Source organism: Balaenoptera borealis (assembly GCF_965194805.1).
Source record: "Balaenoptera borealis genome assembly, chromosome: 3".
Lineage (NCBI taxonomy): Eukaryota > Metazoa > Chordata > Mammalia > Artiodactyla > Balaenopteridae > Balaenoptera > Balaenoptera borealis.
The window spans coordinates 95,521,004-95,548,716 of record NC_138866.1 but is presented as its reverse complement, the minus strand read 5'-3'; positions in this window follow the sequence as shown (position 1 = coordinate 95,548,716).

Genomic DNA, 27,713 nt, shown 5'->3' with positions numbered 1-27,713 from the left:
TATATTCAGGAAAAAACGCATACGCCCTTTTTGGCCAAGGGCATCATTGTCGAGGTTTTGCCGCTTTTCCTGTGCTTTAAAGGCGATTCGAATCTACCTCCTGAAATCTGTTTCCTGCAATTCTGCCTTGCTTTCAAATCCTCTTCGTTGCCTTCCCTCAATATATTTGTGGACGAGAGTTATCATTTCTAACTCTGCAGGTTTGTGAATTGCAGTGCCCCTGAGCTCCATTGTTCAACTCGCTTTCTTGGGAGCTGGCCGCAAAAGCGCAGGATTGCTTCAGGCCCTTTTCTGGCTCCGGGCGGCAGGCTGAGCCTGAGGTTAATTCTTCTTCCTGATGGGAAAATAGAGTGACCTGTGCCTGTCCCAACACCTAGAGCTAGTCTCTCATTGGTTCCCCCTCTTCCCGTTCATCCTCAGGACAAATTGCAACCTGTACGGAACAGGAGGTTAAAGGTGCTGATTCTCCAAGCAGGGAGATTGCTAGTATAGCGGCTGGAATGGCGGACCGGAGCACAAGGAGATGAGAAATGAGGTGCGTTTTAGAAACCTTTCCCGATCACACGGTGTACCATCTTCTGGGTTTCTCATGCATGTTTTCGATGTAGGAAGATGCCCTTGAACCTGGAGATTTGGGACCCATGGGATGGGTACCACGCAGTATGACTTTCAAGGGTCTGCGTTTGCTCACCCAACCTCACCAAACCTCTCAGCCCCAAGAGTGTCCACCCTTATGTCTCATCCATCTGTGGGTCTACATATGGTCAATCCAGGTTGCATCACAGCCCCTAAACGAATTTTGTCAGAATTTCTCTCTCTTTCACTGTCTTTGTTTCACGGGTTTTTAAAAGTAATTGATTTGTATAATGGGGTTTAGCTGCTTTTCACTGCTGTGTTTATGCCGCTTTTCACCCACTTCACTCACTTACAGAGAGATATAAATACATAGGTTTTAAGCTTCTTACTAGTCAGATATATTCTTGGGCGGTGAATAGGGCGTGTTGAGTCCAGTTCACTGAGCAAGGAGTAGGTCTTGTCTATTACATATTCGGTTTATGGAACGCTATCTGAGCTACTTTGAAACCCTTGTTTTATGCATCACCCCACCTCACCTTTCCCGTTAAGCAGCCATAGTGTGTTTTCTGAACGTGTGACTCTGACCTGTTATGTAATTCAGTTCAAGGGTAGCGGTTTTTACATTCCCTCTATAAGTGATATCTTATGATAAGTGTCTTTTTCTGTGTGACTTATTTCACTTAGAATCGTCGTACCCAAATCCACTCATCATGCTGCTACTAGCCTTATGGCGTTGATTTCATGGCTGAGTGATATTCCATTGTACATAAGGACCACAACTTCTTTATCCATTCTTGTCTTTCCTGGGATATTTAAGGTGTAACAAAGTGGAGGTTTTTGTCAACAGAGCAGCCCTAAACTTTGGGGTGCCTGTGTCTTGCTGATTTTTAGTTTTCCCAATTTATACGCCCATGAGTGGAAGTGCCCTATGCTCTCTAAGCTGAGTTTTTTAGATGTTTCAGGACACACCGTACACTTCTCCAGAGTGGCTGTTGGCAATTTACATCCCGCCCAACAGCGTAGCAAGGCTCCCATTTCTCCATGGCCTATCCTGCATTTCTGGTTTTGACACTTTTTTCAGCATGGCCCTTTTGACCGATGGGAAGCGAGACTTCTTTGTAGCGCTGATTTGCCTTTCCAGGTTGCTTGGTTGGCCAAAAAGGGCGTATGCGTTTTTTCCTGAATATATTCAGGAAAAAACGCATACGCCCTTTTGGCCAAGGGCATCATTGTCGAGGTTTTGCCGCTTTTCCTGTGCTCTAAAGGCGATTCGAATCTACCTCCTGAAATCTGTTTCCTGCAATTCTGCCTTGCTTTCAAATCCTCTTCTTTGCCTTCCCTCAATATATTTGTGGACGAGAGTTATCATTTCTAAGTCTGCAGGTTTGTGAATTGCCGTGCCCCTGAGCTCCATTTTTCAACTCGCTTTCTTGGGAGCTGGCCGCAAAAGCGCAGGATTGCTTCAGGCCCTATTTGGGCTCCGGGCGGCAGGCTGAGCCTGTGGTTAATTCTTCTTCCTGATGGGAAAATAGAGTGACCTGTGCCTGTCCCAACACCTAGAGCTAGTCTCTCATTGGTTCCCCCTCTTCCCTTTCATCCTCAGGACAAATTGCAACCTGTACGGAACAGGAGGTTAAAGGTGCTGATTCTCCAAGCAGGGAGATTTCTAGTATAGCGGCTGGAATGGCGAACCGGAGCACAAGGAGATGAGAAATGAGGTGCGTTTTAGAAACCTTTCCCGATCACACGGTGTACCATCTTCTGGGTTTCTCATGCATGTTTTCGATGTAGGAAGATGCCCTTGAACCTGGAGATTTGGGACCCATGGGATGGGTACCACGCAGTATGACTTTCAAGGGTCTGCGTTTGCTCACCCAACCTCACCAAACCTCTCAGCCCCAAGAGTGTCCACCCTTATGTCTCATCCATCTGTGGGTCTACATATGGTCAATCCAGGTTGCATCACAGCCCCTGAACGAATTTTGTCAGAATTTCTCTCTCTTTCACTGTCTTTGTTTCACGGGTTTTTAAAAGTAATTGATTTGTATAATGGGGTTTAGCTGCTTTTTACTGCTGTGTTTATGCCGCTTTTCACCCACTTCACTCACTTACAGAGAGATATAAATACATAGGTTTTAAGCTTCTTACTAGTCAGATATATTCTTGGGCGGTGAATAGGGCGTGTTGAGTCCAGTTCACTGAGGAAGGAGTAGGTCTTGTCTATTACATATTCGGTTTATGGAACGCTATCTGAGCTACTTTGAAACCCTTGTTTTATGCATCACCCCACCTCACCTTTCCCGTTAAGCAGCCATAGTGTGTTTTCTAAACGTGTGACTCTGACCTGTTATGTAATTCAGTTCAAGGGTAGCGGTTTTTACATTCCCTCTATAAGTGATATCTTATGATAAGTGTCTTTTTCTGTGTGACTTATTTCACTTAGAATCGTCGTACCCAAATCCACTCATCATGCTGCTACTAGCCTTATGACGTTGATTTCATGGCTGAGTGATATTCCATTGTACATAAGGACCACAACTTCTTTATCCATTCTTGTCTTTCCTGGGATATTTAAGGTGTCACGAAGTGGAGGTTTTTGTCAACAGAGCAGCCCTAAACTTTGGGGTGCCTGTGTCTTGCTGATTTTTAGTTTTCCCAATTTATACGCCCATGAGTGGAAGTGCCCTATGCTCTCTAAGCTGAGTTTTTTAGATGTTTCAGGACACACCGTACACTTCTCCAGAGTGGCTGTTGGCAATTTACATCCCGCCCATCAGCGTAGCAAGGCTCCCATTTCTCCATGGCCTATCCTGCATTTCTGGTTTTGACACTTTTTTCAGCATGGCCCTTTTGACCGATGGGAAGCGAGACTTCTTTGTAGCGCTGATTTGCCTTTACAGGTTGCTTGGTTGGCCAAAAAGGGCGTATGCGTTTTTTCCTGAATATATTCAGGAAAAAACGCATACGCCCTTTTTGGCCAAGGGCATCATTGTCGAGGTTCTGACGCTTTTCCTGTGCTTTAAAGGCGATTCGAATCTACCTCCTGAAATCTGTTTCCTGCAATGCTGCCTTGCTTTCAAATCCTCTTCTTTGCCTTCCCTCAATATATTTGTGGACGAGAGTTATCATTTCTAAGTCTGCAGGTTTGTGAATTGCCGTGCCCCTGAGCTCCATTTTTCAACTCGCTTTCTTGGGAGCTGGCCGCAAAAGCGCAGGATTGCTTCAGGCCCTATTCGGGCTCCGGGCGGCAGGCGGAGCCTGTGGTTAATTCTTCTTCCTGATGGGAAAATAGAGTGACCTGTGCCTGTCCCAACACCTAGAGCTAGTCTCTCATTGGTTCCCCCTCTTCCCGTTCATCCTCAGGACAAATTGCAACCTGTACGGAACAGGAGGTTAAAGGTGCTGATTCTCCAAGCAGGCTGATTGCTACTATAGCGGCTGGAATGGCGAACCGGAGCACAAGGAGATGAGAAATGAGGTGCGTTTTAGAAACCTTTCCCGATCACACGGTGTACCATCTTCTGGGTTTCTCATGCATGTTTTCGATGTAGGAAGATGCCCTTGAACCTGGAGATTTGGGACCCATGGGATGGGTACCACACAGTATTACTTTCAAGGGTCTGCGTTTGCTCACCCAACCTCACCAAACCTCTCAGCCCCAAGAGTGTCCACCCTTATGTCTCATCCATCTGTGGGTCTACATATGGTCAATCCAGGTTGCATCACAGCCCCTGAACGAATTTTGTCAGAATTTCTCTCTCTTTCACTGTCTTTGTTTCACGGGTTTTTAAAAATAATTGATTTGTATAATGGGGTTTAGCTGCTTTTCACTGCTGTGTTTATGCCGCTTTTCACCCACTTCACTCACTTACAGAGAGATATAAATACATAGGTTTTAAGATTCTTACTAGTCAGATATATTCTTGGGCGGTGAATAGGGCGTGTTGAGTCCAGTTCACTGAGCAAGGAGTAGGTCTTGTCTATTACATATTCGGTTTATGGAACGCTATCTGAGCTAATTTGAAACCCTTCTTTTATGCATCACCCCACCTCACCTTTCCCGTTAAGCAGCCATAGTGTGTTTCCTAAACGTGTGACTCTGACCTGTTATGTAATTCAGTTCAAGGGTAGCGGTTTTTACATTCCCTCTATAAGTGATATCTTATGATAAGTGTCTTTTTCTGTGTGACATATTTCACTTAGAATCGTCGTACCCAAATGCACTCATCATGCTGCTACTAGCCTTATGACGTTGATTTCATGGCTGAGTGATATTCCATTGTACATAAGGACCACAACTTCTTTATCCATTCTTGTCTTTCCTGGGATATTTAAGGTGTCACGAAGTGGAGGTTTTTGTCAACAGAGCAGCCCTAAACTTTGGGGTGCCTGTGTCTTGCTGATTTTTAGTTTTCCCAATTTATACGCCCATGAGTGGAAGTGCCCTATGCTCTCTAAGCTGAGTTTTTTAGATGTTTCAGGACACACCGTACACTTCTCCAGAGTGGCTGTTGGCAATTTACATCCCGCCCATCAGCGTAGCAAGGCTCCCATTTCTCCATGGCCTATCCTGCATTTCTGGTTTTGACACTTTTTTCAGCATGGCCCTTTTGACCGATGGGAAGCGAGACTTCTTTGTAGCGCTGATTTGCCTTTCCAGGTTGCTTGGTTGGCCAAAAAGGGCGTATGCGTTTTTTCCTGAATATATTCAGGAAAAAACGCATACGCCCTTTTTGGCCAAGGGCATCATTGTCGAGGTTTTGCCGCTTTTCCTGTGCTCTAAAGGCGATTCGAATCTACCTCCTGAAATCTGTTTCCTGCAATTCTGCCTTGCTTTCAAATCCTCTTCTTTGCCTTCCCTCAATATATTTGTGGACGAGAGTTATCATTTCTAAGTCTGCAGGTTTGTGAATTGCCGTGCCCCTGAGCTCCATTTTTCAACTCGCTTTCTTGGGAGCTGGCCGCAAAAGCGCAGGACTGCTTCAGGCCCTATTCGGGCTCCGGGCGGCAGGCTGAGCCTGTGGTTAATTCTTCTTCCTGATGAGAAAATAGAGTGACCTGTGCCTGTCCCAATACCTAGAGCTAGTCTCTCATTGGTTCCCCCTCTTCCCGTTCATCCTCAGGACAAATTGCAACCTGTTCGGAACAGGAGGTTAAAGGTGCTGATTCTCCAAGCAGGGAGATTACTAGTATAGCGGCTGGAATGGCGAACCGGAGCACAAGGAGATGAGAAATGAGGTGCGTTTTAGAAACCTTTCCCGATCACACGGTGTACCATCTTCTGGGTTTCTCATGCATGTTTTCGATGTAGGAAGATGCCCTTGAACCTGGAGATTTGGGACCCATGGGATGGGTACCACGCAGTATGACTTTCAAGGGTCTGCGTTTGCTCACCCAACCTCACCAAACGTCTCAGTCCCAAGAGTGTCCACCCTTATGTCTCATCCATCTGTGGGTCTACATATGGTCAATCCAGGTTGCATCACAGCCCCTGAACGAATTTTGTCAGAATTTCTCTCTCTTTCACTGTCTTTGTTTCACGGGTTTTTAAAAGTAATTGATTTGTATAATGGGGTTTAGCTGCTTTTCACTGCTGTGTTTATGCCGCTTTTCACCCACTTCACTCACTTACAGAGAGATATAAATACATAGGTTTTAAGCTTCTTACTAGTCAGATATATTCTTGGGCGGTGAATAGGGCGTGTTGAGTCCAGTTCACTGAGCAAGGAGTAGGTCTTGTCTATTACATATTCGGTTTATGGAACGCTATCTGAGCTACTTTGAAACCCTTGTTTTATGCATCACCCCACCTCACCTTTCCCGTTAAGCAGCCATAGTGTGTTTTCTAAACGTGTGACTCTGACCTGTTACGTAATTCAGTTCAAGGGTAGCGGTTTTTACATTCCCTCTATAAGTGATATCTTATGATAAGTGTCTTTTTCTGTGTGACTTATTTCACTTAGAATCGTCGTACCCAAATCCACTCATCATGCTGCTACTAGCCTTATGACGTTGATTTCATGGCTGAGTGATATTCCATTGTACATAAGGACCACAACTTCTTTATCCATTCTTGTCTTTCCTGGGATATTTAAGGTGTCACGAAGTGGAGGTTTTTGTCAACAGAGCAGCCCTAAACTTTGGGGTGCCTGTGTCTTGCTGATTTTTAGTTTTCCCAATTTATACGCCCATGAGTGGAAGTGCCCTATGCTCTCTAAGCTGAGTTTTTTAGATGTTTCAGGACACACCGTACACTTCTCCAGAGTGGCTGTTGGCAATTTATATCCCGCCCATCAGCGTAGCAAGGCTCCCATTTCTCCATGGCCTATCCTGCATTTCTGGTTTTGACACTTTTTTCAGCATGGCCCTTTTGACCGATGGGAAGCGAGACTTCTTTGTAGCGCTGATTTGCCTTTCCAGGTTGCTTGGTTGGCCAAAAAGGGCGTATGCGTTTTTTCCTGAATATATTCAGGAAAAAACGCAAACGCCCTTTTTGGCCAAGGGCATCATTGTCGAGGTTTTGCCGCTTTTCCTGTGCTTTAAAGGCGATTCGAATCTACCTCCTGAAATCTGTTTCCTGCAATTCTGCCTTGCTTTCAAATCCTCTTCGTTGCCTTCCCTCAATATATTTGTGGACGAGAGTTATCATTTCTAAGTCTGCAGGTTTGTGAATTGCCGTGCCCCTGAGCTCCATTTTTCAACTCGCTTTCTTGGGAGCTGGCCGCAAAAGCGCAGGATTGCTTCAGGCCCTATTTGGGCTCCGGGCCGCAGGCTGAGCCTGTGGTTAATTCTTCTTCCTGATGAGAAAATAGAGTGACCTGTGCCTGTCCCAATACCTAGAGCTAGTCTCTCATTGGTTCCCCCTCTTCCCGTTCATCCTCAGGACAAATTGCAACCTGTACAGAACAGGAGGTTAAAGGTGCTGATTCTCCAAGCAGGGAGATTGCTAGTATAGCGGCTGGAATGGCGAACCGGAGCACAAGGAGATGAGAAATGAGGTGCGTTTTAGAAACCTTTCCCGATCACACGGTGTACCATCTTCTGGGTTTCTCATGCATGTTTTCGATGTAGGAAGATGCCCTTGAACCTGGAGATTTGGGACCCATGGGATGGGTACCACGCAGTATGACTTTCAAGGGTCTGCGTTTGCTCACCCAACCTCACCAAACGTCTCAGCCCCAAGAGTGTCCACCCTTATGTCTCATCCATCTGTGGGTCTACATATGGTCAATCCAGGTTGCATCACAGCCCCTGAACGAATTTTGTCAGAATTTCTCTCTCTTTCACTTTCTTTGTTTCACGGGTTTTTAAAAGTAATTGATTTGTATAATGGGGTTTAGCTGCTTTTCACTGCTGTGTTTATGTCGCTTTTCACCCACTTCACTCACTTACAGAGAGATATAAATACATAGGTTTTAAGATTCTTACTAGTCAGATATATTCTTGGGCGGTGAATAGGGCGTGTTGAGTCCAGTTCACTGAGCAAGGAGTAGGTCTTGTCTATTACATATTCGGTTTATGGAACGCTATCTGAGCTAATTTGAAACCCTTCTTTTATGCATCACCCCACCTCACCTTTCCCGTTAAGCAGCCATAGTGTGTTTTCTAAACGTGTGACTCTGACCTGTTATGTAATTCAGTTCAAGGGTAGCGGTTTTTACATTCCCTCTATAAGTGATATCTTATGATAAGTGTCTTTTTCTGTGTGACATATTTCACTTAGAATCGTCGTACCCAAATCCACTCATCATGCTGCTACTAGCCTTATGACGTTGATTTCATGGCTGAGTGATATTCCATTGTACATAAGGACCACAACTTCTTTATCCATTCTTGTCTTTCCTGGGATATTTAAGGTGTCACGAAGTGGAGGTTCTTTTCAACAGAGAAGCCCTAAACTTTGGGGTGCCTGTGTCTTGCTGATTTTTAGTTTTCCCAATTTATACGCCCATGAGTGGAAGTGCCCTATGCTCTCTAAGCTGAGTTGTTTAGATGTTTCAGGACACACCGTGCACTTCTCCAGAGTGGCTGTTGGCAATTTACATCCCGCCCATCAGCGTAGCAAGGCTCCCATTTCTCCATGGCCTATCCTGCATTTCTGGTTTTGACACTTTTTTCAGCATGGCCCTTTTGACCGATGGGAAGCGAGACTTCTTTGTAGCGCTGATTTGCCTTTCCAGGTTGCTTGGTTGGCCAAAAAGGGCATCATTTTCGAGGTTTTGCCGCTTTTCCTGTGCTCTAAAGGCGATTCGAATCTACCTCCTGAAATCTGTTTCCTGCAATTCTGCCTTGCTTTCAAATCCTCTTCGTTGCCTTCCCTCAATATATTTGTGGACGAGAGTTATCATTTCTAAGTCTGCAGGTTTGTGAATTGCCGTGCCCCTGAGCTCCATTTTTCAACTCGCTTTCTTGGGAGCTGGCCGCAAAAGCGCAGGACTGCTTCAGGCCCTATTCGGGCTCCGGGCGGCAAGCTGAGCCTGTGGTTAATTCTTCTTCCTGATGAGAAAATAGAGTGACCTGTGCCTGTCCCAATACCTAGAGCTAGTCTCTCATTGGTTCCCCCTCTTCCCGTTCATCCTCAGGACAAATTGCAACCTGTACGGAACAGGAGGTTAAAGGTGCTGATTCTCCAAGCAGGGAGATTTCTAGTATAGCGGCTGGAATGGCGAACCGGAGCACAAGGAGATGAGAAATGAGGTGCGTTTTAGAAACCTTTCCCGATCACACGGTGTACCATCTTCTGGGTTTCTCATGCATGTTTTCGATGTAGGAAGATGCCCTTGAACCTGGAGATTTGGGACCCATGGGATGGGTACCACGCAGTATGACTTTCAAGGGTCTGCGTTTGCTCACCCAACCTCACCAAACGTCTCAGCCCCAAGAGTGTCCACCCTTATGTCTCATCCATCTGTGGGTCTACATATGGTCAATCCAGGTTGCATCACAGCCCCTGAACGAATTTTGTCAGAATTTCTCTCTCTTTCACTGTCTTTGTTTCACGGGTTTTTAAAAGTAATTGATTTGTATAATGGGGTTTAGCTGCTTTTCACTGCTGTGTTTATGTCGCTTTTCACCCACTTCACTCACTTACAGAGAGATATAAATACATAGGTTTTAAGCTTCTTACTAGTCAGATATATTCTTGGGCGGTGAATAGGGCGTGTTGAGTCCAGTTCACTGAGCAAGGAGTAGGTCTTGTCTATTACATATTGGGTTTATGGAACGCTATCTGAGCTACTTTGAAACCCTTGTTTTATGCATCACCCCACCTCACCTTTCCCGTTAAGCAGCCATAGTGTGTTTTCTAAACGTGTGACTCTGACCTGTTATGTAATTCAGTTCAAGGGTAGCGGTTTTTACATTCCCTCTATAAGTGATATCTTATGATAAGTGTCTTTTTCTGTGTGACTTATTTCACTTAGAATCGTCGTACCCAAATCCACTCATCATGCTGCTACTAGCCTTATGACGTTGATTTCATGGCTGAGTGATATTCCATTGTACATAAGGACCACAACTTCTTTATCCATTCTTGTCTTTCCTGGGATATTTAAGGTGTCACGAAGTGGAGGTTTTTGTCAACAGAGCAGCCCTAAACTTTGGGGTGCCTGTGTCTTGCTGATTTTTAGTTTTCCCAATTTATACGCCCATGAGTGGAAGTGCCCTATGCTCTCTAAGCTGAGTTTTTTAGATGTTTCAGGACACACCGTACACTTCTCCAGAGTGGCTGTTGGCAATTTACATCCCGCCCATCAGCGTAGCAAGGATCCCATTTCTCCATGGCCTATCCTGCATTTCTGGTTTTGACACTTTTTTCAGCATGGCCCTTTTGACCGATGGGAAGCGAGACTTCTTTGTAGCGCTGATTTGCCTTTCCAGGTTGCTTGGTTGGCCAAAAAGGGCGTATGCGTTTTTTCCTGAATATATTCAGGAAAAAACGTATACGCCCTTTTTGGCCAAGGGCATCATTGTCGAGGTTTTGCCGCTTTTCCTGTGCTCTAAAGGCGATTCGAATCTACCTCCTGAAATCTGTTTCCTGCAATTCTGCCTTGCTTTCAAATCCTCTTCGTTGCCTTCCCTCAATATATTTGTGGACGAGAGTTATCATTTCTAAGTCTGCAGGTTTGTGAATTGCCGTGCCCCTGAGCTCCATTTTTCAACTCGCTTTCTTGGGAGCTGGCCGCAAAAGCGCAGGACTGCTTCAGGCCCTATTCGGGCTCCGGGCGGCAGGCTGAGCCTGTGGTTAATTCTTCTTCCTGATGAGAAAATAGAGTGACCTGTGCCTGTCCCAATACCTAGAGCTAGTCTCTCATTGGTTCCCCCTCTTCCCGTTCATCCTCAGGACAAATTGCTACCTGTACGGAACAGGAGGTTAAAGGTGCTGATTCTCCAGCATGCTGATCGCTACTATAGCAGCTGGAATGGCGAACCGGAGCACAAGGAGATGAGAAATGAGGTGCGTTTTAGAAACCTTTCCCGATCACACGGTGTACCATCTTCTGGGTTTCTCATGCATGTTTTCGATGTAGGAAGATGCCCTTGAACCTGGAGATTTGGGACCCATGGGATGGGTACCACGCAGTATGACTTTCAAGGGTCTGCGTTTGCTCACCCAACCTCACCAAACCTCTCAGCCCCAAGAGTGTCCACCCTTATGTCTCATCCATCTGTGGGTCTACATATGGTCAATCCAGGTTGCATCACAGCCCCTGAACGAATTTTGTCAGAATTTCTCTCTCTTTCACTGTCTTTGTTTCACGGGTTTTTAAAAGTAATTGATTTGTATAATGGGGTTTAGCTGCTTTTCACTGCTGTGTTTATGCCGCTTTTCACCCACTTCACTCACTTACAGAGAGATATAAATACATAGGTTTTAAGCTTCTTACTAGTCAGATATATTCTTGGGCGGTGAATAGGGCGTGTTGAGTCCAGTTCACTGAGCAAGGAGTAGGTCTTGTCTATTACATATTGGGTTTATGGAACGCTATCGGAGCTAATTTGAAACCCTTGTTTTATACATCACCCCACCTCACCTTTCCCGTTAAGCAGCCATAGTGTGTTTTCTAAACGTGTGACTCTGACCTGTTATGTAATTCAGTTCAAGGGTAGCGGTTTTTACATTCCCTCTATAAGTGATATCTTATGATAAGTGTCTTTTTCTGTGTGACTTATTTCACTTAGAATCGTCGTACCCAAATCCACTCATCATGCTGCTCCTAGCCTTATGACGTTGATTTCATGGCTGAGTGATATTCCATTGTACATAAGGATCACAACTTCTTTATCCATTCTTCTCTTTCCTGGGATATTTAAGGTGTCACGAAGTGGAGGTTTTTGTCAACAGAGCAGCCCTAAACTTTGGGGTGCCTGTGTCTTGCTGATTTTTAGTTTTCCCAATTTATACGCCCATGAGTGGAAGTGCCCTATGCTCTCTAAGCTGAGTTTTTTAGATGTTTCAGGACACACCGTACACTTCTCCAGAGTGGCTGTTGGCAATTTACATCCCGCCCATCAGCGTAGCAAGGCTCCCATTTCTCCATGGCCTATCCTGCATTTCTGGTTTTGACACTTTTTTCAGCATGGCCCTTTTGACCGATGGGAAGCGAGACTTCTTTGTAGCGCTGATTTGCCTTTCCAGGTTGCTTGGTTGGCCAAAAAGGGCGTATGCGTTTTTTCCTGAATATATTCAGGAAAAAACGTATACGCCGTTTTTGGCCAAGGGCATCATTGTCGAGGTTTTGCCGCTTTTCCTGTGCTCTAAAGGCGATTCGAATCTACCTCCTGAAATCTGTTTCCTGCAATTCTGCCTTGCTTTCAAATCCTCTTCTTTGCCTTCCCTCAATATATTTGTGGACGAGAGTTATCATTTCTAAGTCTGCAGGTTTGTGAATTGCCGTGCCCCTGAGCTCCATTTTTCAACTCGCTTTCTTGGGAGCTGGCCGCAAAAGCGCAGGACTGCTTCAGGCCCTATTCGGGCTCCGGGCGGCAGGCTGAGCCTGTGGTTAATTCTTCTTCCTGATGAGAAAATAGAGTGACCTGTGCCTGTCCCAATACCTAGAGCTAGTCTCTCATTGGTTCCCCCTCTTCCCGTTCATCCTCAGGACAAATTGCAACCTGTACGGAACAGGAGGTTAAAGGTGCTGATTCTCCAAGCAGGCTGATTGCTACTATAGCGGCTGGAATGGCGAACCGGAGCACAAGGAGATGAGAAATGAGGTGCGTTTTAGAAACCTTTCCCGATCACACGGTGTACCATCTTCTGGGTTTCTCATGCATGTTTTCGATGTAGGAAGATGCCCTTGAACCTGGAGATTTGGGACCCATGGGATGGGTACCACGCAGTATGACTTTAAAGGGTCTGCGTTTGCTCACCCAACCTCACCAAACGTCTCAGCCCCAAGAGTGTCCACCCTTATGTCTCATCCATCTGTGGGTCTACATATGGTCAGTCCACGTTGCATCACAGCCCCTGAACGAATTTTGTCAGAATTTCTCTCTCTTTCACTGTCTTTGTTTCACGGGTTTTTAAAAGTAATTGATTTGTATAATGGGGTTTAGCTGCTTTTCACTGCTGTGTTTATGCCGCTTTTCACCCACTTCACTCACTTACAGAGAGATATAAATACATAGGTTTTAAGATTCTTACTAGTCAGATATATTCTTGGGCGGTGAATAGGGGGTGTTGAGTCCAGTTCACTGAGCAAGGAGTAGGTCTTGTCTATTACATATTCGGTTTATGGAACGCTATCTGAGCTACTTTGAAACCCTTGTTTTATGCATCACCCCACCTCACCTTTCCCGTTAAGCAGCCATAGTGTGTTTTCTAAACGTGTGACTCTGACCTGTTATGTAATTCAGTTCAAGGGTAGCGGTTTTTACATTCCCTCTATAAGTGATATCTTATGATAAGTGTCTTTTTCTGTGTGACTTATTTCACTTAGAATCGTCGTACCCAAATCCACTCATCATGCTGCTCCTAGCCTTATGACGTTGATTTCATGGCTGAGTGATATTCCATTGTACATAAGGACCACAACTTCTTTATCCATTCTTGTCTTTCCTGGGATATTTAAGGTGTAACGAAGTGGAGGTTCTTGTCAACAGAGCAGCCCTAAACTTTGGGGTGCCTGTGTCTTGCTGATTTTTAGTTTTCCCAATTTATACGCCCATGAGTGGAAGTGCCCTATGCTCTCTAAGCTGAGTTTTTTAGATGTTTCAGGACACACCGTACACTTCTCCAGAGTGGCTGTTGGCAATTTACATCCCGCCCATCAGCGTAGCAAGGCTCCCATTTCTCCATGGCCTATCCTGCATTTCTGGTTTTGACACTTTTTTCAGCATGGCCCTTTTGACCGATGGGAAGCGAGACTTCTTTGTAGCGCTGATTTGCCTTTCCAGGTTGCTTGGTTGGCCAAAAAGGGTGTATGCGTTTTTTCCTGAATATATTCAGGAAAAAACGCATACGCCCTTTTTGGCCAAGGGCATCATTGTCGAGGTTTTGCCGCTTTTCCTGTGCTTTAAAGGCGATTCGAATCTACCTCCTGAAATCTGTTTCCTGCAATTCTGCCTTGCTTTCAAATCCTCTTCTTTGCCTTCCCTCAATATATTTGTGGACGAGAGTTATCATTTCTAAGTCTGCAGGTTTGTGAATTGCCGTGCCCCTGAGCTCCATTTTTCAACTCGCTTTCTTGGGAGCTGGCCGCAAAAGCGCAGGATTGCTTCAGGCCCTTTTCGGGCTCCGGGCGGCAGGCTGAGCCTGTGGTTAATTCTTCTTCCTGATGAGAAAATAGAGTGACCTGTGCCTGTCCCAATACCTAGAGCTAGTCTCTCATTGGTTCCCCCTCTTCCCGTTCATCCTCAGGACAAATTGCAACCTGTACGGAACAGGAGGTTAAAGGTGTTGATTCTCCAAGCAGGCTGATTGCTACTATAGCGGCTGGAATGGCGAACCGGAGCACAAGGAGATGAGAAATGAGGTGCGTTTTAGAAACCTTTCCCGATCACACAGTGTACCATCTTCTGGGTTTCTCATGCATGTTTTCAATGTAGGAAGATGCCCTTGAACCTGGAGATTTGGGACCCATGGGATGGGTACCACGCAGTATGACTTTCAAGGGTCTGCGTTTGCTCACCCAACCTCACCAAACGACTCAGCCCCAAGAGTGTCCACCCTTATGTCTCATCCGTCTGTGGGTCTACATATGGTCAATCCAGGTTGCATCACAGCCCCTGAACGAATTTTGTCAGAATTTCTCTCTCTTTCACTGTCTTTGTTTCACGGGTTTTTAAAAGTAATTGATTTGTATAATGGGGTTTAGCTGCTTTTCACTGCTGTGTTTATGCCGCTTTTCACCCACTTCACTCACTTACAGAGAGATATCAATACATAGGTTTTAAGCTTCTTACTAGTCAGATATATTCTTGGGCGGTGAATAGGGCGTGTTGAGTCCAGTTCACTGAGCAAGGAGTAGGTCTTGTCTATTACATATTGGGTTTATGGAACGCTATCTGAGCTAATTTGAAACCCTTGTTTTATACATCACCCCACCTCACCTTTCCCGTTAAGCAGCCCTAGTGTGTTTTCTAAACGTGTGACTCTGACCTGTTATGTAATTCAGTTCAAGGGTAGCGGTTTTTACATTCCCTCTATAAGTGATATCTTATGATAAGTGTCTTTTTCTGTGTGACTTATTTCACTTAGAATCGTCGTACCCAAATCCACTCATCATGCTGCTACTAGCCTTATGACGTTGATTTCATGGCTGAGTGATATTCCATTGTACATAAGGACCACAACTTCTTTATCCATTCTTGTCTTTCCTGGGATATTTAAGGTGTCACGAAGTGGAGGTTTTTGTCAACAGAGCAGCCCTAAACTTTGGGGTGCCTGTGTCTTGCTGATTTTTAGTTTTCCCAATTTATACGCCCATGAGTGGAAGTGCCCTATGCTCTCTAAGCTGAGTTTTTTAGATGTTTCAGGACACACCGTACACTTCTCCAGAGTGGCTGTTGGCAATTTACATCCCGCCCATCAGCGTAGCAAGGCTCCCATTTCTCCATGGCCTATCCTGCATTTCTGGTTTTGACACTTTTTTCAGCATGGCCCTTTTGACCGATGGGAAGCGAGACTTCTTTGTAGCGCTGATTTGCCTTTCCAGGTTGCTTGGTTGGCCAAAAAGGGCGTATGCGTTTTTTCCTGAATATATTCAGGAAAAAACGCATACGCCCTTTTTGGCCAAGGGCATCATTGTCGAGGTTTTGCCGCTTTTCCTGTGCTTTAAAGGCGATTCGAATCTACCTCCTGAAATCTGTTTCCTGCAATTCTGCCTTGCTTTCAAATCCTCTTCTTTGCCTTCCCTCAATATATTTGTGGACGAGAGTTATCATTTCTAAGTCTGCAGGTTTGTGAATTGCCGTGCCCCTGAGCTCCATTTTTCAACTCGCTTTCTTGGGAGCTGGCCGCAAAAGCGCAGGATTGCTTCAGGCCCTATTCGGGCTCCGGGCGGCAGGCTGAGCCTGTGGTTAATTCTTCTTCCTGATGAGAAAATAGAGTGACCTGTGCCTGTCCCAATACCTAGAGCTAGTCTCTCATTGGTTCCCCCTCTTCCCGTTCATCCTCAGGACAAATTGCAACCTGTACGGAACAGGAGGTTAAAGGTGCTGATTCTCCAAGCAGGCTGATTGCTACTATAGCGGCTGGAATGGCGAACCGGAGCACAAGGAGATGAGAAATGAGGTGCGTTTTAGAAACCTTTCCCGATCACACAGTGTACCATCTTCTGGGTTTCTCATGCATGTTTTCGATGTAGGAAGATGCCCTTGAACCTGGAGATTTGGGACCCATGGGATGGGTACCACGCAGTATGACTTTCAAGGGTCTGCGTTTGCTCACCCAACCTCACCAAACGACTCAGCCCCAAGAGTGTCCACCCTTATGTCTCATCCATCTGTGGGTCTACATATGGTCAATCCAGGTTGCATCACAGCCCCTGAACGAATTTTGTCAGAATTTCTCTCTCTTTCACTGTCTTTGTTTCACGGGTTTTTAAAAGTAATTGATTTGTATAATGGGGTTTAGCTGCTTTTCACTGCTGTGTTTATGTCGCTTTTCACCCACTTCACTCACTTACAGAGCGATATAAATACATAGGTTTTAAGATTCTTACTAGTCAGATATATTCTTGGGCGGTGAATAGGGCGTGTTGAGTCCAGTTCACTGAGCAAGGAGTAGGTCTTGTCTATTACATATTCGGTTTATGGAACGCTATCTGAGCTAATTTGAAACCCTTCTTTTATGCATCACCCCACCTCACCTTTCCCGTTAAGCAGCCATAGTGTGTTTCCTAAACGTGTGACTCTGACCTGTTCTGTAATTCAGTTCAAGGGTAGCGGTTTTTACATTCCCTCTATAAGTGATATCTTATGATAAGTGTCTTTTTCTGTGTGACATATTTCACTTAGAATCGTCGTACCCAAATCCACTCATCATGCTGCTACTAGCCTTATGACGTTGATTTCATGGCTGAGTGATATTCCATTGTACATAAGGACCACAACTTCTTTATCCATTCTTGTCTTTCCTGGGATATTTAAGGTGTCACGAAGTGGAGGTTTTTGTCAACAGAGCAGCCCTAAACTTTGGGGTGCCTGTGTCTTGCTGATTTTTAGTTTTCCCAATTTATACGCCCATGAGTGGAAGTGCCCTATGCTCTCTAAGGTGAGTTTTTTAGATGTTTCAGGACACACCGTACACTTCTCCAGAGTGGCTGTTGGCAATTTACATCCCGCCCATCAGCGTAGCAAGGCTCCCATTTCTCCATGGCCTATCCTGCATTTCTGGTTTTGACACTTTTTTCAGCATGGCCCTTTTGACCGATGGGAAGCGAGACTTCTTTGTAGCGCTGATTTGCCTTTCCAGGTTGCTTGGTTGGCCAAAAAGGGCGTATGCGTTTTTTCCTGAATATATTCAGAAAAAAACGTATACGCCCTTTTTGGCCAAGGGCATCATTGTCGAGGTTTTGCCGCTTTTCCTGTGCTCTAAAGGCGATTCGAATCTACCTCCTGAAATCTGTTTCCTGCAATTCTGCCTTGCTTTCAAATCCTCTTCGTTGCCTTCCCTCAATATATTTGTGGACGAGAGTTATCATTTCTAAGTCTGCAGGTTTGTGAATTGCCGTGCCCCTGAGCTCCATTTTTCAACTCGCTTTCTTGGGAGCTGGCCGCAAAAGCACAGGACTGCTTCAGGCCCTATTCGGGCTCCGGGCGGCAAGCTGAGCCTGTGGTTAATTCTTCTTCCTGATGAGAAAATAGAGTGACCTGTGCCTGTCCCAATACCTAGAACTAGTCTCTCATTGGTTCCCCCTCTTCCCGTTCATCCTCAGGACAAATTGCAACCTGTACGGAACAGGAGGTTAAAGGTGCTGATTCTCCAAGCAGGGAGATTGCTAGTATAGCGGCTGGAATGGCGAACCGGAGCACAAGGAGATGAGAAATGAGGTGCGTTTTAGAAACCTTTCCCGATCACACGGTGTACCATCTTCTGGGTTTCTCATGCATGTTTTCGATGTAGGAAGATGCCCATGAACCTGGAGATTTGGGACCCATGGGATGGGTACCACGCAGTATGACTTTCAAGGGTCTGCGTTTGCTCACCCAACCTCACCAAACGTCTCAGACCCAAGAGTGTCCACCCTTATGTCTCATCCATCTGTGGGTCTACATATGGTCAATCCAGGTTGCATCACAGCCCCTGAACGAATTTTGTCAGAATTTCTCTCTCTTTCACTGTCTTTGTTTCACGGGTTTTTAAAAGTAATTGATTTGTATAATGGGGTTTAGCTGCTTTTCACTGCTGTGTTTATGTCGCTTTTCACCCACTTCACTCACTTACAGAGCGATATAAATACATAGGTTTTAAGATTCTTACTAGTCAGATATATTCTTGGGCGGTGAATAGGGCGTGTTGAGTCCAGTTCACTGAGCAAGGAGTAGGTCTTGTCTATTACATATTGGGTTTATGGAACGCTATCTGAGCTACTTTGAAACCCTTGTTTTATGCATCACCCCACCTCACCTTTCCCGTTAAGCAGCCATAGTGTGTTTTCTAAACGTGTGACTCTGACCTGTTATGTAATTCAGTTCAAGGGTAGCGGTTTTTACATTCCCTCTATAAGTGATATCTTATGATAAGTGTCTTTTTCTGTGTGACATATTTCATTTAGAATCGTCGTACCCAAATCCACTCATCATGCTGCTACTAGCCTTATGACGTTGATTTCATGGCTGAGTGATATTCCATTGTACATAAGGACCACAACTTCTTTATCCATTCTTGTCTTTCCTGGGATATTTAAGGTGTAACGAAGTGGAGGTTTTTGTCAACAGAGCAGCCCTAAACTTTGGGGTGCCTGTGTCTTGCTGATTTTTAGTTTTCCCAATTTATACGCCCATGAGTGGAAGTGCCCTATGCTCTCTAAGCTGAGTTTTTTAGATGTTTCAGGACACACCGTACACTTCTCCAGAGTGGCTGTTGGCAATTTACATCCCGCCCATCAGCGTAGCAAGGCTCCCATTTCTCCATGGCCTATCCTGCATTTCTGGTTTTGACACTTTTTTCAGCATGGCCCTTTTGACCGATGGGAAGCGAGACTTCTTTGTAGCGCTGATTTGCCTTTCCAGGTTGCTTGGTTGGCCAAAAAGGGCGTATGCGTTTTTTCCTGAATATATTCAGGAAAAAACGTATACGCCGTTTTTGGCCAAGGGCATCATTGTCGAGGTTTTGCCGCTTTTCCTGTGCTCTAAAGGCGATTCGAATCTACCTCCTGAAATCTGTTTCCTGCAATTCTGCCTTGCTTTCAAATCCTCTTCTTTGCCTTCCCTCAATATATTTGTGGACGAGAGTTATCATTTCTAAGTCTGCAGGTTTGTGAATTGCCGTGCCCCTGAGCTCCATTTTTCAACTCGCTTTCTTGGGAGCTGGCCGCAAAAGCGCAGGACTGCTTCAGGCCCTATTCGGGCTCCGGGCGGCAGGCTGAGCCTGTGGTTAATTCTTCTTCCTGATGAGAAAATAGAGTGACCTGTGCCTGTCCCAATACCTAGAGCTAGTCTCTCATTGGTTCCCCCTCTTCCCGTTCATCCTCAGGACAAATTGCAACCTGTACGGAACAGGAGGTTAAAGGTGCTGATTCTCCAAGCAGGCTGATTGCTACTATAGCGGCTGGAATGGCGAACCGGAGCACAAGGAGATGAGAAATGAGGTGCGTTTTAGAAACCTTTCCCGATCACACGGTGTACCATCTTCTGGGTTTCTCATGCATGTTTTCGATGTAGGAAGATGCCCTTGAACCTGGAGATTTGGGACCCATGGGATGGGTACCACGCAGTATGACTTTCAAGGGTCTGCGTTTGCTCACCCAACCTCACCAAACGTCTCAGCCCCAAGAGTGTCCACCCTTATGTCTCATCCATCTGTGGGTCTACATATGGTCAGTCCACGTTGCATCACAGCCCCTGAACGAATTTTGTCAGAATTTCTCTCTCTTTCACTGTCTTTGTTTCACGGGTTTTTAAAAGTAATTGATTTGTATAATGGGGTTTAGCTGCTTTTCACTGCTGTGTTTATGCCGCTTTTCACCCACTTCACTCACTTACAGAGAGATATAAATACATAGGTTTTAAGATTCTTACTAGTCAGATATATTCTTGGGCGGTGAATAGGGCGTGTTGAGTCCAGTTCACTGAGCAAGGAGTAGGTCTTGTCTATTACATATTCGGTTTATGGAACGCTATCTGAGCTACTTTGAAACCCTTGTTTTATGCATCACCCCACCTCACCTTTCCCGTTAAGCAGCCATAGTGTGTTTTCTAAACGTGTGACTCTGACCTGTTATGTAATTCAGTTCAAGGGTAGCGGTTTTTACATTCCCTCTATAAGTGATATCTTATGATAAGTGTCTTTTTCTGTGTGACTTATTTCACTTAGAATCGTCGTACCCAAATCCACTCATCATGCTGCTACTAGCCTTATGACGTTGATTTCATGGCTGAGTGATATTCCATTGTACATAAGGACCACAACTTCTTTATCCATTCTTGTCTTTCCTGGGATATTTAAGGTGTAACGAAGTGGAGGTTCTTGTCAACAGAGCAGCCCTAAACTTTGGGGTGCCTGTGTCTTGCTGATTTTTAGTTTTCCCAATTTATACGCCCATGAGTGGAAGTGCCCTATGCTCTCTAAGCTGAGTTTTTTAGATGTTTCAGGACACACCGTACACTTCTCCAGAGTGGCTGTTGGCAATTTACATCCCGCCCATCAGCGTAGCAAGGCTCCCATTTCTCCATGGCCTATCCTGCATTTCTGGTTTTGACACTTTTTTCAGCATGGCCCTTTTGACCGATGGGAAGCGAGACTTCTTTGTAGCGCTGATTTGCCTTTCCAGGTTGCTTGGTTGGCCAAAAAGGGCGTATGCGTTTTTTCCTGAATATATTCAGGAAAAAACGCATACGCCCTTTTTGGCCAAGGGCATCATTGTCGAGGTTTTGCCGCTTTTCCTGTGCTTTAAAGGCGATTCGAATCTACCTCCTGAAATCTGTTTCCTGCAATTCTGCCTTGCTTTCAAATCCTCTTCTTTGCCTTCCCTCAATATATTTGTGGACGAGAGTTATCATTTCTAAGTCTGCAGGTTTGTGAATTGCCGTGCCCCTGAGCTCCATTTTTCAACTCGCTTTCTTGGGAGCTGGCCGCAAAAGCGCAGGATTGCTTCAGTCCCTTTTCGGGCTCCGGGCGGCAGGCTGAGCCTGTGGTTAATTCTTCTTCCTGATGAGAAAATAGAGTGACCTGTGCCTGTCCCAATACCTAGAGCTAGTCTCTCATTGGTTCCCCCTCTTCCCGTTCATCCTCAGGACAAATTGCAACCTGTACGGAACAGGAGGTTAAAGGTGCTGATTCTCCAAGCAGGCTGATTGCTACTATAGCGGCTGGAATGGCGAACCGGAGCACAAGGAGATGAGAAATGAGGTGCGTTTTAGAAACCTTTCCCGATCACACAGTGTACCATCTTCTGGGTTTCTCATGCATGTTTTCAATGTAGGAAGATGCCCTTGAACCTGGAGATTTGGGACCCATGGGATGGGTACCACGCAGTATGACTTTCAAGGGTCTGCGTTTGCTCACCCAACCTCACCAAACGACTCAGCCCCAAGAGTGTCCACCCTTATGTCTCATCCGTCTGTGGGTCTACATATGGTCAATCCAGGTTGCATCACAGCCCCTGAACGAATTTTGTCAGAATTTCTCTCTCTTTCACTGTCTTTGTTTCACGGGTTTTTAAAAGTAATTGATTTGTATAATGGGGTTTAGCTGCTTTTCACTGCTGTGTTTATGCCGCTTTTCACCCACTTCACTCACTTACAGAGAGATATCAATACATAGGTTTTAAGCTTCTTACTAGTCAGATATATTCTTGGGCGGTGAATAGGGCGTGTTGAGTCCAGTTCACTGAGCAAGGAGTAGGTCTTGTCTATTACATATTGGGTTTATGGAACGCTATCTGAGCTAATTTGAAACCCTTGTTTTATACATCACCCCACCTCACCTTTCCCGTTAAGCAGCCCTAGTGTGTTTTCTAAACGTGTGACTCTGACCTGTTATGTAATTCAGTTCAAGGGTAGCGGTTTTTACATTCCCTCTATAAGTGATATCTTATGATAAGTGTCTTTTTCTGTGTGACTTATTTCACTTAGAATCGTCATACCCAAATCCACTCATCATGCTGCTACTAGCCTTATGACGTTGATTTCATGGCTGAGTGATATTCCATTGTACATAAGGACCACAACTTCTTTATCCATTCTTCTCTTTCCTGGGATATTTAAGGTGTCACGAAGTGGAGGTTTTTGTCAACAGAGCAGCCCTAAACTTTGGGGTGCCTGTGTCTTGCTGATTTTTAGTTTTCCCAATTTATACGCCCATGAGTGGAAGTGCCCTATGCTCTCTAAGCTGAGTTTTTTAGATGTTTCAGGACACACCGTACACTTCTCCAGAGTGGCTGTTGGCAATTTACATCCCGCCCATCAGCGTAGCAAGGCTCCCATTTCTCCATGGCCTATCCTGCATTTCTGGTTTTGACACTTTTTTCAGCATGGCCCTTTTGACCGATGGGAAGCGAGACTTCTTTGTAGCGCTGATTTGCCTTTCCAGGTTGCTTGGTTGGCCAAAAAGGGCGTATGCGTTTTTTCCTGAATATATTTAGGAAAAAACGCATACGCCCTTTTTGGCCAAGGGCATCATTGTCGAGGTTTTGCCGCTTTTCCTGTGCTTTAAAGGCGATTCGAATCTACCTCCTGAAATCTGTTTCCTGCAATTCTGCCTTGCTTTCAAATCCTCTTCTTTGCCTTCCCTCAATATATTTGTGGACGAGAGTTATCATTTCTAAGTCTGCAGGTTTGTGAATTGCCGTGCCCCTGAGCTCCATTTTTCAACTCGCTTTCTTGGGAGCTGGCCGCAAAAGCGCAGGATTGCTTCAGGCCCTTTTCGGGCTCCGGGCGGCAGGCTGAGCCTGTGGTTAATTCTTCTTCCTGATGAGAAAATAGAGTGACCTGTGCCTGTCCCAATACCTAGAGCTAGTCTCTCATTGGTTCCCCCTCTTCCCGTTCATCCTCAGGACAAATTGCAACCTGTACGGAACAGGAGGTTAAAGGTGCTGATTCTCCAAGCAGGCTGATTGCTACTATAGCGGCTGGAATGGCGAACCGGAGCACAAGGAGATGAGAAATGAGGTGCGTTTTAGAAACCTTTCCCGATCACACAGTGTACCATCTTCTGGGTTTCTCATGCATGTTTTCGATGTAGGAAGATGCCCTTGAACCTGGAGATTTGGGACCCATGGGATGGGTACCACGCAGTATGACTTTCAAGGGTCTGCGTTTGCTCACCCAACCTCACCAAACGACTCAGCCCCAAGAGTGTCCACCCTTATGTCTCATCCGTCTGTGGGTCTACATATGGTCAATCCAGGTTGCATCACAGCCCCTGAACGAATTTTGTCAGAATTTCTCTCTCTTTCACTGTCTTTGTTTCACGGGTTTTTAAAAGTAATTGATTTGTATAATGGGGTTTAGCTGCTTTTCACTGCTGTGTTTATGCCGCTTTTCACCCACTTCACTCACTTACAGAGAGATATCAATACATAGGTTTTAAGCTTCTTACTAGTCAGATATATTCTTGGGCGGTGAATAGGGCGTGTTGAGTCCAGTTCACTGAGCAAGGAGTAGGTCTTGTCTATTACATATTGGGTTTATGGAACGCTATCTGAGCTAATTTGAAACCCTTGTTTTATACATCACCCCACCTCACCTTTCCCGTTAAGCAGCCCTAGTGTGTTTTCTAAACGTGTGACTCTGACCTGTTACGTAATTCAGTTCAAGGGTAGCGGTTTTTACATTCCCTCTATAAGTGATATCTTATGATAAGTGTCTTTTTCTGTGTGACTTATTTCACTTAGAATCGTCGTACCCAAATCCACTCATCATGCTGCTACTAGCCTTATGACGTTGATTTCATGGCTGAGTGATATTCCATTGTACATAAGGACCACAACTTCTTTATCCATTCTTCTCTTTCCTGGGATATTTAAGGTGTCACGAAGTGGAGGTTTTTGTCAACAGAGCAGCCCTAAACTTTGGGGTGCCTGTGTCTTGCTGATTTTTAGTTTTCCCAATTTATACGCCCATGAGTGGAAGTGCCCTATGCTCTCTAAGCTGAGTTTTTTAGATGTTTCAGGACACACCGTACACTTCTCCAGAGTGGCTGTTGGCAATTTACATCCCGCCCATCAGCGTAGCAAGGCTCCCATTTCTCCATGGCCTATCCTGCATTTCTGGTTTTGACACTTTTTTCAGCATGGCCCTTTTGACCGATGGGAAGCGAGACTTCTTTGTAGCGCTGATTTGCCTTTCCAGGTTGCTTGGTTGGCCAAAAAGGGCGTATGCGTTTTTTCCTGAATATATTTAGGAAAAAACGCATACGCCCTTTTTGGCCAAGGGCATCATTGTCGAGGTTTTGCCGCTTTTCCAGTGCTCTAAAGGCGATTCGAATCTACCTCCTGAAATCTGTTTCCTGCAATTCTGCCTTGCTTTCAAGTCCTCTTCGTTGCCTTCCCTCAATATATTTGTGGACGAGAGTTATCATTTCTAAGTCTGCAGGTTTGTGAATTGCCGTGCCCCTGAGCTCCATTTTTCAACTCGCTTTCTTGGGAGCTGGCCGCAAAAGCGCAGGATTGCTTCAGGCCCTATTCGGGCTCCGGGCGGGAGGCTGAGCCTGTGGTTAATTCTTCTTCCTGATGAGAAAATAGAGTGACCTGTGCCTGTCCCAATACCTAGAGCTAGTCTCTCATTGGTTCCCCCTCTTCCCGTTCATCCTCAGGACAAATTGCAACCTGTACGGAACAGGAGGTTAAAGGTGCTGATTCTCCAAGCAGGGAGATTACTAGTATAGCGGCTGGAATGGCGAACCGGAGCACAAGGAGATGAGAAATGAGGTGCGTTTTAGAAACCTTTCCCGATCACACGGTGTACCATCTTCTGGGTTTCTCATGCATGTTTTCGATGTAGGAAGATGCCCTTGAACCTGGAGATTTGGGACCCATGGGACGGGTACCACGCAGTATGACTTTCAAGGGTCTGCGTTTGCTCACCCAACCTCACCAAACCTCTCAGTCCCAAGAGTGTCCACCCTTATGTCTCATCCATCTGTGGGTCTACATATGGTCAATCCAGGTTGCATCACAGCCCGTGAACGAATTTTGTCAGAATTTCTCTCTCTTGCATTGTCTTTGTTTCACGGGTTTTTAAAAGTAATTGATTTGTATAATGGGGTTTAGCTGCTTTTAACTGCTGTGTTTATGCCGTTTTACACCCACCTGACTCACTTACTGAGAGATATCAATACATAGGTTTTAAGATTCTTACTAGTCAGATATATTCTTGGGCGGTGAATAGGGGGTGTTGAGTCCAGTTCACAGAGCAAGGACTACGTCTTGTATATTACATATTGGGTTTTTGAAACGGTACCTGAGCCAATTTGAAGCCCTTCTTTTATGCATCACCCCACCTCACCTTTCCCGTTAAGCAGCCATAGTGTGTTTTCTAAACGTGTGACTCTGACCTGTTATGTAATTCAGTTCAAGGGTAGCGGTTTTTACATTCCCTCTATAAGTGATATCTTATGATAAGTTTCTTTTTCTGTGTGACATATTTCACTTAGAATCGTCGTACCCAAATCCACTCATCGTGCTGCTACTAGCCTTATGACGTTGATTTCATGGCTGAGTGATATTCCATTGTACATAAGGACCACAACTTCTTTATCCATTCTTGTCTTTCCTGGGATATTTAAGGTGTAACGAAGTGGAGGTTCTTGTCAACAGAGCAGCCCTAAACTTTGGGGTGCCTGTGTCTTGCTGATTTTTAGTTTTCCCAATTTATACGCCCATGAGTGGAAGTGCCCTATGCTCTCTAAGCTGAGTTTTTTAGATGTTTCAGGACACACCGTACACTTCTCCAGAGTGGCTGTTGGCAATTTACATCCCGCCCATCAGCGTAGCAAGGCTCCCATTTCTCCATGGCCTATCCTGCATTTCTGGTTTTGACACTTTTTTCAGCATGGCCCTTTTGACCGATGGGAAGCGAGACTTCTTTGTAGCGCTGATTTGCCTTTCCAGGTTGCTTGGTTGGCCAAAAAGGGCGTATGCGTTTTTTCCTGAATATATTCAGGAAAAAACGCATACGCCCTTTTTGGCCAAGGGCATCATTGTCGAGGTTTTGCCGCTTTTCCTGTGCTTTAAAGGCGATTCGAATCTACCTCCTGAAATCTGTTTCCTGCAATTCTGCCTTGCTTTCAAATCCTCTTCTTTGCCTTCCCTCAATATATTTGTGGACGAGAGTTATCATTTCTAAGTCTGCAGGTTTGTGAATTGCCGTGCCCCTGAGCTCCATTTTTCAACTCGCTTTCTTGGGAGCTGGCCGCAAAAGCGCAGGATTGCTTCAGGCCCTATTCGGGCTCCGGGCGGCAGGCTGAGCCTGTGGTTAATTCTTCTTCCTGATGAGAAAATAGAGTGACCTGTGCCTGTCCCAATACCTAGAGCTAGTCTCTCATTGGTTCCCCCTCTTCCCGTTCATCCTCAGGACAAATTGCAACCTGTACGGAACAGGAGGTTAAAGGTGCTGATTCTCCAAGCAGGCTGATTGCTACTATAGCGGCTGGAATGGCGAACCGGAGCACAAGGAGATGAGAAATGAGGTGCGTTTTAGAAACCTTTCCCGATCACACAGTGTACCATCTTCTGGGTTTCTCATGCATGTTTTCGATGTAGGAAGATGCCCTTGAACCTGGAGATTTGGGACCCATGGGATGGGTACCACGCAGTATGACTTTCAAGGGTCTGCGTTTGCTCACCCAACCTCACCAAACCTCTCAGTCCCAAGAGTGTCCACCCTTATGTCTCATCCATCTGTGGGTCTACATATGGTCAATCCAGGTTGCATCACAGCCCCTGAACGAATTTTGTCAGAATTTCTCTCTCTTTCACTGTCTTTGTTTCACGGGTTTTTAAAAGTAATTGATTTGTATAATGGGGTTTAGCTGCTTTTCACTGCTGTGTTTATGCCGCTTTTCACCCACTTCACTCACTTACAGAGAGATATAAATACATAGGTTTTAAGCTTCTTACTGGTCAGATATAGTCTTGGGCGGTGAATAGGGCGTGTTGAGTCCAGTTCACTGAGCAAGGAGTAGGTCTTGTCTATTACATATTCGGTTTATGGAACGCTATCTGAGCTACTTTGAAACCCTTGTTTTATGCATCACCCCACCTCACCTTTCCCGTTAAGCAGCCATAGTGTGTTTTCTAAACGTGTGACTCTGACCTGTTATGTAATTCAGTTCAAGGGTAGCGGTTTTTACATTCCCTCTATAAGTGATATCTTATGATAAGTGTCTTTTTCTGTGTGACTTATTTCACTTAGAATCGTCGTACCCAAATCCACTCATCATGCTGCTACTAGCCTTATGACGTTGATTTCATGGCTGAGTGATATTCCATTGTACATAAGGACCACAACTTCTTTATCCATTCTTGTCT